The sequence below is a fragment of the Tachyglossus aculeatus genome, chromosome 2 (assembly GCF_015852505.1).
Source record: "Tachyglossus aculeatus isolate mTacAcu1 chromosome 2, mTacAcu1.pri, whole genome shotgun sequence".
NCBI lineage: Eukaryota > Metazoa > Chordata > Mammalia > Monotremata > Tachyglossidae > Tachyglossus > Tachyglossus aculeatus.
The window spans coordinates 53432286-53446787 of NC_052067.1; the positions used below are offsets into that span (position 1 = coordinate 53432286).

The window sequence follows — 14502 nt, forward strand, 5'->3', positions numbered from 1 at the left end:
ACGGATGTCAATTCAAAAAAATAAATTGCAGATACGTGCTTAAGTCCTATTTGGCGGAAAGGAGGAAGAACAAAGGGAGCCACTCAGGGTGACGCAGAAGGGAGTAGGAGATGAGAGAGGGGTGGGGCCCTCGTCTGGGAAAGCCTTTTAGATGAGAAGTACCCTTACTAAAGCTTTGAAGGAGGGGAAAGTAAATTGTCTGTTGGATTTGAGGAGAGAGGGCGTTCCAGGCCAGAGGCCTGACGTGGGCCAGGGGTCGGCGGTGAGACAGGAGAGAGTGAGGCACAGTGAGAAGGTTAACACTAGAGGAGCAAAGTGTGCGGGCTGGGTTGTAGAAGAGGGTAGTGAAGTGAAGTAGGAGGGGGCAAGGTGATAGAGTCCTTTAAAGCCAATGATGAGGAGTTTTTGTTTCACGCAGAGGTGGATGGGCAGCGACGGGAATTTTTTGAGGAGCCCGAGGTGACATATCCTGAATGCTTTTGTAGAAAAAGATACGGGCAGCAAAGTGAAGTATGAACTGGACTGGGGAGAGACAGGAGGCATGGAGGCCAGCCAAGGGGGTGATGCAGTAATCCAAGCGGGATAGAATGAGTAGTTGAGTGACTGGCTCTAAAATATAGAGCCAATCACTGGTGTAACCTCAGCCGCGGCTTCTGGACTAGTGGGCTTGAACTCTCAGGAGCCTGAGACTCTACATTGTCTTTCATGTTTGTTCTCGTCTTGGTCTTCTGTATTTTTCTTCTCCTTTCCTTACATGTTCATTCATTCATTCAATTGTATTTATTGAACACTTACTGTGTGCAGAGCACTGTACTAAGCGCTTGGAAAGTACAAGTTGACAATATATAGAGACGGTCCCTACCCAACAATGGGTTCACAGTCTAGAAGGGGAATAATAATAATGGCATTTGTTAAGCGCTTACTATTCTAAGCGCTGGGGAGGATACAAGGTGATCAGGTTGTCCCACGGCGGGCTCACAGTCTTAATCCCCATTTTACAGATGAGGTCACTGAAGCACAGAGAAGTTAAGTGACTTGCCCAAGGTCACATAGCTGACAATTGGCAAAGAGGGGATTTGAACCCATGACCTCTGACTCCCAAGCCCGGGCTCTTTCCACTGAGCCGTGCTGCTTCTCTGTACATGTCTGTCATCTGCCCCGAAACCACCCTCCCTGACTTTAGGTCTACACTTCACCTCTGTGTTTCTTTTCCAGAGCTTTTAGTACAGTGCCATTAGAATACTACTACTATCATTAATCAATTGTATTTATTGAGTGGTTCCTATGTCCAGAGCAGTGTACTAAGTGCTTGGGAGGCTACACTGATAACCCAGGATTAGACCTAGGTTCTAATCCCAGGTCCACCATTTGGCTGCTGTGTAGCCTTGGACAAGTCACTCAACCTCCCTGGACCTCTGTTTCCTCATCTGAAAAATAAGGATTAAATGCCTGTTCTCCCTCTCCCTTAGACTGTGAGTCCCTCATGAACAGTGAAGTGATTTGAGCTGATTACCCTGTGTCTACCCTAGTGTTTAACACATGATAAGTGCTTGATTAGGGCTATGATTATTGTTATTTATGCCTTTAGCTCTGATGTGATGAGGAAGGGGGAGCCATGGGAAAGTGATTTTTCAAATCACAATGGGGAGTGGAGGGAAGAGGAGAATTTAATGAGTGGTCAAGAAGGTCCAATCAATCAATCATATTTATTGAATGCCTATATTGCAGTTACTTGGGAGAGTACAATGCCATAGAGTTGGTAGACATGGTTCCTACCTTCAAGAAGCTTACTGTCTGGAGGAGGAAACAGGACTTTAAAATAAATTACAGACTGGAGAAGAGGCAGATTGTAAGGACATGTAGATAAGTGCTATGGGGCTGGGGATAGGGTGAGTATTCAAGTGTTTAAGGGAATCAGACATCAATACATAGGCAATGGAGAGGGGAGGGAGGATAGGGAGTATAGTCAGGGAAGGCCTCTCAGAGGAGATGTTATTTTAGTAGGATTTTGAAGGAAGGAAGAGTGGAGGTCTGACGGATATGAAGTGAGAGGGAATTCCAAGCCAGAGGGAGGATGGAGTCAAGGGGTCTGCTTCCTCAAGTCGCTGCCCCCTCTCCCATCTGCCACTCCTCTCCAAATTCCTTGAATGAGTTTTCCACATCCACTGTCTGGAGAGGAACAATTCTCTCCTTGAACCCCTCCATTCCAGCTTCAGTCCCCTTCACTCCACTGAAGCCACCCTCTCAAAAGCCATCAGTGATCTCCTTCTTGCCAATCCGAACAGCCTCTATACTCCATTCTAATCCTCCTCGACCACTCAGCTGCCTTTGGCACTGTCTATCATCCCCTACTCCTGCAAATTTTGCCCCAACTTGGTTTCACTGACACCGTCCACTTTTGGTTCTCTTCCTATCTCTCTGGCAACTCATTCTCAGTCTCTTTCAGGGGCTCCTCCTCTGCCTCCCACCCTCTAACTGAGGGGGTCCTTCAAGGGTCCCCTTCTATTCTCCATCTACACCCTCCCCCTTGGAGAACTCATTCGCTTCCAAGACTTCAACTACCATCTCTAAGTGGATGATTCCCAAATCTACATCTCCAGCTCTGAACTCTCTCCCTCTGTGCAGTCTCATAATTCCTCCAGCCTTCAGGACATCTCTACTTGGATGTCCTCTCATCACCTCAAACTTAATAGGTCCAAAACAGAACTCCTATCTTCCCACCCAAACCCTGTCCTCCCCATGACTTTCCCATCACTGTAGACAGCACCACTATCCTCCCTGTCTCAAAAGCCTGTGAGACTTATCTACTTCATTCAGCCTACATAGTCAATCTCACCACTTAACAACATCCTGCCTCTGACCTGGAATGCCCTCCCTCTTCATACTTGACAGACAATCACTCTTGCCAGGCTCAAAGCCGTATTGAAAGCACATTCCCTCCTAAAGGCCTTCCCTGACTAAGCCCTGATTTCCTCTTCTTGCACTCCCTCCTGTGTCACCCTTGTACTAGGATTTGCATCCTTTATTCACCCCTCCCTTATTCCAACAACACTTAAGTTCACATCCATGATTTATTTATTTATATTAATGTCTGTCTCTCCCTCTGCACTCTAAACTCACTGTGGGCAGGGAATGTTTCTACCAACCCTCTTGTATTGTACTCCTCTAAGTGTGATCTAGTGGAAAGAGCATACCTGGCAGTGAGAAGGACCATGTTTCTAATCCCGCCTCTGCCATTTGTCTGCTGTGTGACCTTGGACAAGTCACTTAACTTCTCTGTGCCTCAGTTCCCTCATCTGTAAAGTTGGGATTAAAACTTTGAGCCTCATGAGGGACAGACATGGACTGTGCCAAACCTGATTACCTTGTATCTTCCCAGCTTTTAGAGCATAGTAACCCCTTAGCAAATACCATAAAAAAGTGTTCATTACAGTGCTCTTCACACCATAAGCACTCAATAAATACAAATGATTGATTGCAACGGGTGGCCAGGGAGGGTCAACGCATCTGCTTTACTTCCATTCATTCATTGTCGTATTTATTGGGTGCTTACTGTATGCAGAGCACTGTACCAAGCACTTGGGAAAGTACAATACAGTAATAAACAATCATCCAGTGAAGTAAAAATCAGCTACCCTGCCATGGAACCTCTCTGACTCAATATGAATATATTAATGGGTGTGAATTAGTCACCAGTAATTGTTTGAGTCACAGTTCTTGATAATTTGAAAAAATATAGAGAATCCACTGTTGGTTCAGGAACCAATCCCCCATTTATACCATCAACTGTACGTGGAAATGGGTTTCAGCTTGTTGCATTTGGACATAAGGCGCTGCTTTCAGGCAGCAGGTGGGCCAGAGGACCTGAGCACTTCCTGCCAAATCACTGTGCGTATCAGTTATTTGTGAAAAAATAGTTCCTCTCAATCAGCGAGCAGCAAGAGGAGTCAAGACGACTTACTCTTTTAGTTAACACTGAGGAATTTATCATGGATGAGGGATTTACCCGCATGAAATTTTTTCTTTATTTCCCTACTAAGGTGGACTAGTGGCAAGACCACAGGCTTGGGAGTCAGAGGACATGGGTTCTAATCCCAGCACTGCCACTTGTCTGCTGTGTGACCTTAGGCAAGTCTCTTAACTTCTCTATGCTTCAGTTCTCTCATCTGTAAAATGGGGATTAGACTGTGAGCCCCATCTGAGACAGAGACTCTGTCCAACCTGATTATCTTATATCAATCCCAATGCTTAGAACAGTGTTTGGCGCATATAAAGTGCTTAACAAAATACAGGTTTTTTTTTAACTGTCCTGTCAGTGAGAAGATTTGGTAGGCCTGTCTAATAAAACCTGTAGTATTTGTTAAGCATTTACTATGTGCCAAGCACTGAGCTTTCTTTTTTTCAGGGTATTTGTTAAGCACTTACTGCATTCCAAGTACTTTACCAAGTGTTGAGGCAGATTCAGGCAAATCATGTCCCTCATGGGGCTCACTGTCTTAGTCCCCATTTTACAGATGAGGTAACTGAGGCACAGAGCAGTAAAGTGACTTGCCCAAGGTCACACAGCAGACAAGTGGCAGAGCCGGGAGTAGAACCCAGGTCCCTCTGACTCCCGGGCCTGTGCACTATCCACTAGGGCATGCTGCTTCTTTAAAAACAGGGCTGGAAGAATTCCAGCACTTTAGGCAAAATCGGAAGAAGAAATTCAAATATCCAGGCAAATAAAAGAGTGTTGAGAAGTAAAAGGTAAGGCAAACACTTCCCTGCTTTATTTAGGATCACAAACTATCAAGTGTTTCCATGTCTGCTACCAACCTAAGGCTGGTATTCTGGTGAATCCAATAATTGTGGCATTTGTTAAGCTCTTTTTATGTGCTAAACACTGTACTAAGTGTTGGGGTAGATACCTGATAATCAAGTCCTACATGGGACTCACAATCTAAGTAGGGTGGAGAACAGGTATTGAATCCCCATTTTGCAGCTGAAGGAACTGAGGCACAGAGAAGTTGAGTGACTTGCCCGAGGTCACACAGAAGGCACATGGCGGAGGTGGAATTAGAACCCAGCTCCTCGGACTCCCAGATCGTTCCTGTTTCACCTAGGCTGTGCTGCTTCTCAATGGTGCCACCAGGATGTGTGAAAGAATAACATGATGTTTACCCTCTTGGGGAGTCATCCTCATAATTATGAAGAGATTATTTAACATTCCCCGACTTTTTAAGGACTGTAATCCCTGAATGCCTCCAAATCTTCTTGAACCGTCAGATATTTTGCTCAGTGTAGCTGCAGTGTTATTTCTTGAGCGCTTACTTTGTGCGGAGCACTGTACTGAGCTCTTGCAAGAATACAATATAACAGAGTTGGAGGACGTGATCCTTGAGGAGCTTATAGTCCTTATAGAGAAGCAGTGTGGCTTAGTGGAAAGAGGACAGGCTTGGGAATCAGAGGTCGTGGGTTCTAATCCTGGCTCTGTCACTTGTCAGCTGTGTGACTTTGGGCAAGTCACTTAACTTCTCTGTGCCTCAGCTACCTCATCTGTAAAATGGGGATTGACCGTGAGCTCCATGTGGGACAACCTGATTATCTTGTATCTACCCCAGCGCTTAGAACAGTGCTTGGCACATAGTAAGCACTTAACAAATATCATTATTATTATTATTATTATAATCTACAGGGGAACTCAGACATTAAAATCACTTATGCATAGGGGAAGCTCCAGAGTGTATCTTGTACTTCCCAAGTGCTTAGTACAGTGCTCTGCACACAGTAAGCGCTCAACAAATACGATTGATGATGTACAGCATGGCTCAGTGAAAAGAGCCCAGGCTTGGGAGTCAAAGGTTTTGTGTTCTAATCCCAGCTCCTCCACTTGTCTGCTGTGTGACCTAGGGAAAGTCACTTAACTTCTCTGTGCCTCAGTTATCTCATCTGTAATATGGGGATTAAGACTGTGAACACCACGTGGGACAACCCGATTACCTTGTATCTACCCCAGCGCTCAGAACACTGCTTGGCACATAGTAAGAGCTTAACAAATACCATCATTATTAAAAGTTGTGGGTTTGGGGTTGGGTTATCAAAGTGCTTAAAGGGTTCACAGCTAAATGCATGGTCCAGTCGGAGGGGAGGGCAGATAGGAGAAAATAAGGGGATTGTTCTGGGAAGGCCTCTTGGAGGAGGTGTGATTTTAGTAGGGCTTTGCCTGTGAGAAGAATAGTGGACCTCCAGATATCAAGGGGGAGGGAATTGCAAGCCAGTGGGAGAATTGGGGTTGGCAGCAAGAAAGATGAGATTCGAAGTACAGTGAAAAGGTTGGCGTTTGGACGAGCAAAATGTGCGCGTTGAGTTGTGCTAAGATCAGCAAGTTAAGGTAGGAGGAGGAGAGGTGACAGAGTGCTTTAAATCCAGTGGTAAGAAGTTTCTGTTTGATGTGGAAGTGGTTGGCCCGAGTGTGTTTTTAGAAACATACTCCTGGCAGCAGAGTGAAGTATGGACTGGCGGCGGGAGAGACAGGAGGTAGGATAAGTGCTGGCATCACCATTTCATGTTTTCCCGTTCATGTTTTGTGGACATTTTTTTAATGGTATTTGTTAAGCACTTACTATGTGCGAAGCACTGTACTAAGCCCTGGGGTAGACGCGAGATAATTAAGTTGGATCCAGTTCATGTCCCAAATGGGGTTCATTGTGTCCAACCCTGGCTCTGCCGCTTTTCAGCTATGTGACTTTGGGCAAGTCCCTTAACTTCTCTGGGCCTCAGTTACCTCATCTGTAAAATGGGGATTAAGATTGTGAGCCCCACATGGGACAACCTGATCACCTTGTATCGCCCCAGCGCTTAGAACAGTGCTTTGCACATAGTAAGCGCTTAACAAATACCATTATTATTATTATTATTTGCTTATATCTACCCCAACACTTAGTTCAGTGCCTGGAACACGGTAAGCACTTAACAAATGCCACGATTATTATTATCATTATTATTATTACAACACAGAGGAATGGGATTCAGTTCCAATCCTGGCTCCACCCCTAGCCAGTAAGCACTCAATAAATACCACTGATTAATTGATTAATCATTCATTCATTCAATCGTATTTATTGAGCGCTTACTGTGTGCAGAGCACTGTACTAAGTGCTTGGGAAGTACAAGTTGGCAACATATAGAGACGGTCCAACAATGGGCTCACAGTCTAGAAGGGGGAGACAGACAGAAAACAAAACACGCGGACAGGTGTCAAGTCATCAGAGTAAATAGAAATAAAGCTAGATGCACATCATTAACAAAATAAATGGAATAGTTAATATGTACAAGTAAAAGAAATAGAGTAATAAATCTGTACAAACATGTGTACAGGTGCTGTGGGAAGGGGAAGGCTTCCTCTAGCTCCTTCATCCAAGGCCTCCAAAAAGTCTTTGCTACCCACAGAGGTATTCTTTTCCTGTAGGGCGTGTCAGGTTTTGTGCTTTGGGAAGGGCTCAGGATAAAGGCTCTATAAAACCCTAATGATGATATTGGATCATAAATAATAAGTCATATTCAATACTAGTGGATGAAAAACATTTTCCTTAATTAGGCAGGGAAAAGGTCTGGGGAGCAAAAGGGCAATTTGAAAGCAGGAGATCTGCATTTTGGTGAGGAATTCTAGTACTCTGTGCCTGTAGCAAAATGAGGAAGGTTTCAAAGGGTTGTTTCTCCCTGTGTTTACCGTCTGCTCATTTGGACCCAAATTGGCACCGTCTCGATTGAAGAAGATGCTGAAGGCCTCTGCTTTTATTCCTTTATACCCAAACTGCATCTCAGTCAATCATATTTATTGAGTGCTTATCATGTGCAAAGCACCATACTAAGCGCTTGGGAGAATAAAATACAACGATAAACGGACACATTCTCTGCCCACAATGAGCTTGAAGTCTAGAGCGGGAGAGAGACATTAATATAAATAAATTACAGATACATACATAAGCGCTGTGGGGCTAGAGGTGGGGGTGAATAAAGGGAGCAAGTCAAGGAGAAAAAGAAGAGTGTACATCTCTAGGCAGAACAGAAACTTCAAACCAGGCTGAGCAAAAACATAGCTCTCAGGATGCGTTTGAGAAGAGAAATGATTTCCTCCATTTTCCCACGTACAAACTGCCTAAGCTAAAAAGGTTCTGCCTCTCCGGTTGCTTGGCACTGAGACATTTTCATTTGTTCATACTTGACATTTGAAAATTTTCTCATCTTGAGACCCTTTTGTTGCCCCTAAATGTTCCTCCCCCACATAGCTTCCGAAGATATGTGAGAGAGGAAACCCTCATTACGGTGGTGATGGGAGTGGAGGAAAATAAAGATAACTGAGATTTTAATACCCAAAGTGTTTAAGAATCTCCTAGTTCCAACCTACTGTCGTCCTCCCCCTCTAGACTGTAAGCTCGTTGTGGGCAAGGAATGTGTCTGTTTATTGTTATTTTTTACTCTCCCAAGTGCTCAGTAAATACAAATGAATGAATCATTCATTCTTCCAACTGGAGCGGCTACTACATCGGGGGCAAGGAGATTGATAGGGCAGTCCCAGGCCTCAGAGGAGGTTACATTTATAGCCCAGTTTCAAAATTCAATTAATCAATGGTATTTGTTGAGCACTTACTATGTGCAGAGCACTGTACGAAGCGCTTAGTATAGTGAGAGTTAGAGGTAGAGCTGCTTTCTCGTCTCCTGGCCAGAGCTTTATCCATCAGACTTGGGTTTTTACCTGTTTGTGTCTCCAGCTCATTTAAGAAGTGTCCATCCTAGCCATGTGTGTGTGGATATAGCTGTATATCATGGCTGGTTCTTTGCTTTTTCAGAATTAATAGCACACTACTTGTTGTTCAAATGAACTTCCCAGTGAATTCAGACCAGCAGATGGTGTGGCATATAATCAATAAATCGATGGTACTTACTGAATATATACTGGCTGTAGAGCACTGTACTAAGCACTTTGGAAAAATATAATAATAATAATGATGGCATTTGTGAAGTGCTTACTATGTGCCAAGCACTGTTCTAAGCACTGGGGGGTAACAGGTAACAGGTAACAGGTTGTCCCACGTGGGGCTCACACTTTTAATCCCCATTTTACAGATGAGGTAACTGAGGCCCAGAGAAGTTAAGTGACTCACTCAAAGTCACACGGTTGACAAGTGGCGGAGCCAGGATTGGAACGCATGACCTCTGACTCCCAAGCCTGGGCTCTTTCCACTGAGCCATGAAACAGTAGTAATGGTATTTGTGAAGTGCTTACTACGTGCCAGACACTGTACTAAGCATTGTAGTGGATACAAGCAAATCAAGCTGAATACAGTCTCAATCTCCATTGTACCAATGAGGTAACTGAGGCACGGAGAAGTGACTTTCCCAAGGTCACACAGTAGACAAGTGGTGGAGCTAGGATTAGAACCCATGACCTTATGATTTCCAGGCCTGTGCTCTATCTACTAAGCCATGCTGCTTCTACTAGAGTTGGTAGATATGATCTCTACCCACAAGGAGCTTACAGTCAGCAGGGGGAAGCTGGCATTAAGATAAATTACGGCAAGGGGAAAAGAAAGGGTTTCAGGTTATGGACATAAATACCGTGAGGCTGAAGTATCAAAAAAGTGCACAAGGAATACACAGCCAACTGCAAAGGCAATAAGAGAGGAGGAGTAAAACTGGTATTTGTGGGGTCGATTAAAGGTGTACGGACGTTCTGGAGAAGCAATATGGGATGGAAACAGAGATAGCGGAATCTTTGATATAAATTAAGGACTGGCTTTCGTCCTCACAGATGTGAGCATAGAGAGCAGCATGGCAGAGACGTTATCAGAAGCAACGCGGCTTAGTGGAAAGAGCATGGGCGTGGGAGACAAAGGATGTGGGTTCTAATCCCGGCTCTGTCACCTGTCTACTGTGTGACCTTGGGCAAGCCACTTAACTTCTCTGTGCCTTAGTGACCTCATCTGTAAAATGGAGAATAGACTGTGAGCCCTGCGTGGGACAACCTGATTACCTTGTATCTACCCCAGTGCTTCGAACAGTGCTTGGTACATAGCAAGTGCTTAATAAATGCAATTATTATTATTATTATTATTAACAAATGCCATTATTATCATTATTATTATTCATTCATTCATTCAATTGTATTTATTGAGCGCTTACTGTGTGCAGAGCACTGTACTAAGTGCTTATCACTCTCAGTGGTGGGTAACCATCATGGGCTGATGTGGATGACGCTACTTGCTGGGTGATGTTACCTAGTTCTTAAAACTAATTAGCATTATAGCAAAAACTACCCATACTGTGTCCAGCCATACTTGGAAATATGTCTTGGACATGGGCGGCAAATTTAAAACTAATCAGATTCATAACTCTGGTGGTGGTGGTGATTATGGTGATTATTTTATCACCTTGGTCTTTGAGAAACAAGTGGCCCAGTGGAAAACTCACAGAACTGGGAGTCAGGAGGCCTGAGCTCTAATCCTGGATCCACCACAAGCCTGCTGTGTGACCTTGGGTGAGTCACTTCTCTGTGCTTCAGTTTTTCCCTCTGTAAAACAGGGATTCAATACCTGTGGGCTGTGAGCTCTGTGTGGGATAGGGACTGTGTCTTAGCTGCTTATAATGGTAATAATAATTATAATAAGATTTATTAAGTGCTTGCTATGGGTCAGGCATTCTTCTAAGTGCTAGAGTAGATATAAAGTAATCAGGTTGGGCACACTACTTGTTCCACATGGGGTTTACAGTCCAAGTAGGAGAGAGAACAGCTATTGAATGCTTATCTTACATCTACCACAGTGTTTGATTTAACAAATGCCGCACATCATCACTACAATCAGAATGATAAAGATGCTGTTTGCGGTGACTGTTGTATCATCTTGACAATCGTGGCAGTTAAGTATATCTTTTAGAAACCGACTATTGTAATCCATTCTCTAAGATTTTAATTTGTGAACCTAAGTGGGAAGCAGTGTGGCCTAGTGGAAAGGTCATAGACCAAGTGTCAGGGGACCTGGGTTCTACTCCCAACTCTGCCACTTGTTTGCTGTGTGACCTTGGGCAAGTCACTTAACTTCTCTGTGCCTCACTTCCTTCATCTGTAAAATGGAGATTAAATCCTACATTCTCTGACTTAGACTAGGAGCCCTGTGTGTGAGAGGGACTGTGTCCAATCTAATTATCTTGTATTTACCACAGGGCTTAGTAGAATGCTTGACACAAAGTGAGTGTTTAATAAGTACCATAATAAAAGTGGGGTCCCCGAATCCCCAGTTTCCAACATTATTCATCTGTAAAAGTACCCTGAAGCCATCCAGTCCCGTAGACGCACATTCAGAAAAAACACGTAGCAACTTTCAGTTGCATGTGTGACCCAGAGTGGCTTATTGGATGACAGTTGGTTTAGTGATTGTTGCTAGGGAAGATTTTTTTTCCCCCGCAAGTTAAAAAAAATGCATTATCCCTGGTAAAAGATAATGCATAAACCCTGGTAGAACAAAGGAAGAAGGAGATGCTAAGAGTGGGTGGATAAGGGTTATGATCTGACACTGAGATCCTGTGACAGTCATGCAGTTAAGAAAAAGGGAAGATAAGAGGTGGGGAAGTGGAAGGAAGAAGCTACTTGCTGATGGGAAGAAAAAATCTTTGTGTTGGGAAACAGGTGGGTATAAAAGAAAGCTAAGATGACTATAGCACTGCTCCCTTTGTGAGAATGAATGCGCTCAGATTTATCGTCTTGCCATCCTGAGATATACTTATTGCAGCCTTTTAATTTGTTCGTTTATGGATTTTACCACCCCTCAATTGATTTTTGCTAACTGCAGCTAATGCTAATTGCTAATGGTTATTGTCACAGAAACACGTTTATTATATTGCGAACAGACTTTGAAATTTCCCAGGCCCACCCTTCTTCCTTTGAGCAGAAAGACTGAAGTCTCTGTGACATTGATTAGAAGAGTCTATCACTTGTTTTCTCTGGCACATTTTACTTTATTCATCCCCCTTCTTTTTTCTTTTTTTGGTATTTTTGAGTTCTCCTCAACCTCTTTCTCCCGCCTTGTGTTTTGGTACACTGACTTGCCTATTCTGTCACTCCACTAATAATGCTGGCTAGTGGATGATATCACACTTGTGGGGGGCAAAGAGCAATTGAAAAAAATTGGGATTGATTTCATGTATTATCAACAAAAAAGTTTCTAGTTTAAGGTCTGAGATCTATTTTTTAGGGAAAAAAATTATATCTCTGCTCCTTCCTGCTTCCTATTTCTCCTGCCTACACAAGCGCAATATATTTCTCCGTGACCTATGGTCCTAGGCTCACAGGTACCTGTGGAGAAGACTTCCCTGTGAATAGCCTTGCTCAACTTTCTCAAGATGGTGATGATGATGGTATTTGTTAAGCGCTTGCCATGTGCCAAGCACTATTCTAAGCTCTGGAGTAGACACAAGGTTATGAGGTTGTCCCACGTGGGGCTTACGGTCTTCATCCCCATTTAACAGATGAGGTAACTGAGGCCCAGAGAAGTTAAGTGACTTGCCCAAAGTTACACAGCTGATAAGTAGAGGAGCCGGGATTAGAACCCACGACCTCTGACTCCCAAGCCCATACTCTTTCCACATCCTCCCTGTTTTTCTTTTATCCTCGCCCCCCCACCCTCCTCACCAATATCCAAATTTTGGGTGTACAATAAGTGAGATCTCCTGCCTCCAGAGGAAGGTGGAGTAAAGGTGGAAGGTACTGAGCAATAATAATAATAATAATCTTGGAATTTATTAAGGGCTTAATCTGTACCAGGCACTGTACTCAGCCCCAGAGTAGATATGAGATAATTGGGTTGGGCACAGTCCCTGTCCTGCACAGGGCTCATTAGTTTCAATCCCCATTTTACAGAAGAGGCACAGAGAAGTGAAATGACTTGCCGAAGGTCACACAGCAGACAAGCGGCAGAGCTGGATTTAGAAGCAAAAGGCCTTCTAATTCCCAGAGCTGTGCTGTTCCCACTAGGCCATGCCACTTTTGTGAGCACTGAATGAAAGGTGAAAATTCCAACTCTGTACAAGACCTTCATTCTCTAAAGTACTTTCAAACTGGATTTCCTTTGTTTGGGATTATTTGGCGTGGACCAGTCAAATCAGAAAAAAAGTGTTTCTACCAAAATAATACACCATTCATCAGGGACAAATGTAAGATAGCGTCCTTGGGGATAAAAAAAATTGGTAAATATGACAAATTCAGGATGGGAAAGACTGGCTAGCCACGAATATGGTGGAAACAAATCTGGAGTTCAAAATAAACCAGAGGATGCTATCAGTTGATCCAAGCTTGGACAACTTGTATTAGCAAAGCTATGATGGGAAAGAGCTGAGATGTCAGTTTCCCATTATCCGTTGACTTGGCAAGGTTGTTATTAGTTACAGAGTCCAGTGTTGGTCTTTGAGTTATGAAAAGGTGTAGAAAACCTATAAATAGTCCAGAGAAATGTAATATAAATGATCATCAGGAGGGAAAATAGGATCAAAAGCAAAGGCTACAGGAAGGAGCGTGGCTCAATGGAAAGAGCAAGGGCTTGGGAGTCAGAGGTCATGGGTTCAAATCCCGGCTCCGCCACTTGTCAGCTGTGTGACTTTGGGCAAGTCACTTCACTTCTCTGGGCCTCAGTTCCCTCATCTGTAAAATGGGGATGAGGACCATGAGCCCCACGTGGAACAATCTGATCACCTTGTATCCTCCGCAGCACTTAGAACAGTGCTTTGCACATAGTAAGCACTTAACAAATGCCATCATTATTAATATTATTATTGGGAGACTACAGAAATTGTATTTCTTTATCCAAGAGATGAAAGACAATTCACTATTATCATGATCAATGATATTTACTGAGCATTTACTGTGTGCAGAGCACTGTATTAATTATGATATTTATTAAGAGCTTACTATGTGCCAGGCACTGGGGTGGATACAAGCAAGTCAGGTTGGATACAGTCCCTGTCCCTTGTGGGGCTCATGGTCTCAATCTCCATTTTACAGATGTGGGAACTGAGGCAGAGAGGAGTGCCTTGCCCAGATGACTTGCCCAAAGTCTCACAGCAAATAAGTGGTATAGCCGGGATAAGAACACATGATCTTCTAACTCCCGGGCCTGTGCACTAGCCACTATGTCATGCTGCTTCTCTATTAAGCACTTGGGAGGGTCTAATATAACAGACGTCGTAGACGTGGTCCCTGCCCACAACAAGGTTACAGTCTAGAGGGGGCTCATGAAACTGGGTTCAAATCTGTGAGAGTTGATGAGTATTCTCCGTGTCCACCAAGGAGACAAGAGAAGGCAATGAGATTAATGTTATGGGCAGGGAATGTGTCTGTGTACTCTCCCAAGCACTTAATACAGTGTTCGGCAGACAGTAAGCACTCAATAAATATGAATGAATGGATGGATGAAGGGCTCTTGAGTAAGAAGTCCAGTAACTTTTAGCTGGAGTCACACGACAATCAGCGTTCAC

General features: G+C 43.8%; 1 protein-coding gene across 1 annotated transcript in view; it reads left to right on the plus strand.

Moving 5' to 3' along the window:
* The window catches only part of PDE10A (phosphodiesterase 10A), a 596079-nt gene that overhangs the window by 210438 nt on the left and 371139 nt on the right, over window positions 1-14502 (plus strand). The gene's annotated exons all lie outside the window — the stretch shown is intronic.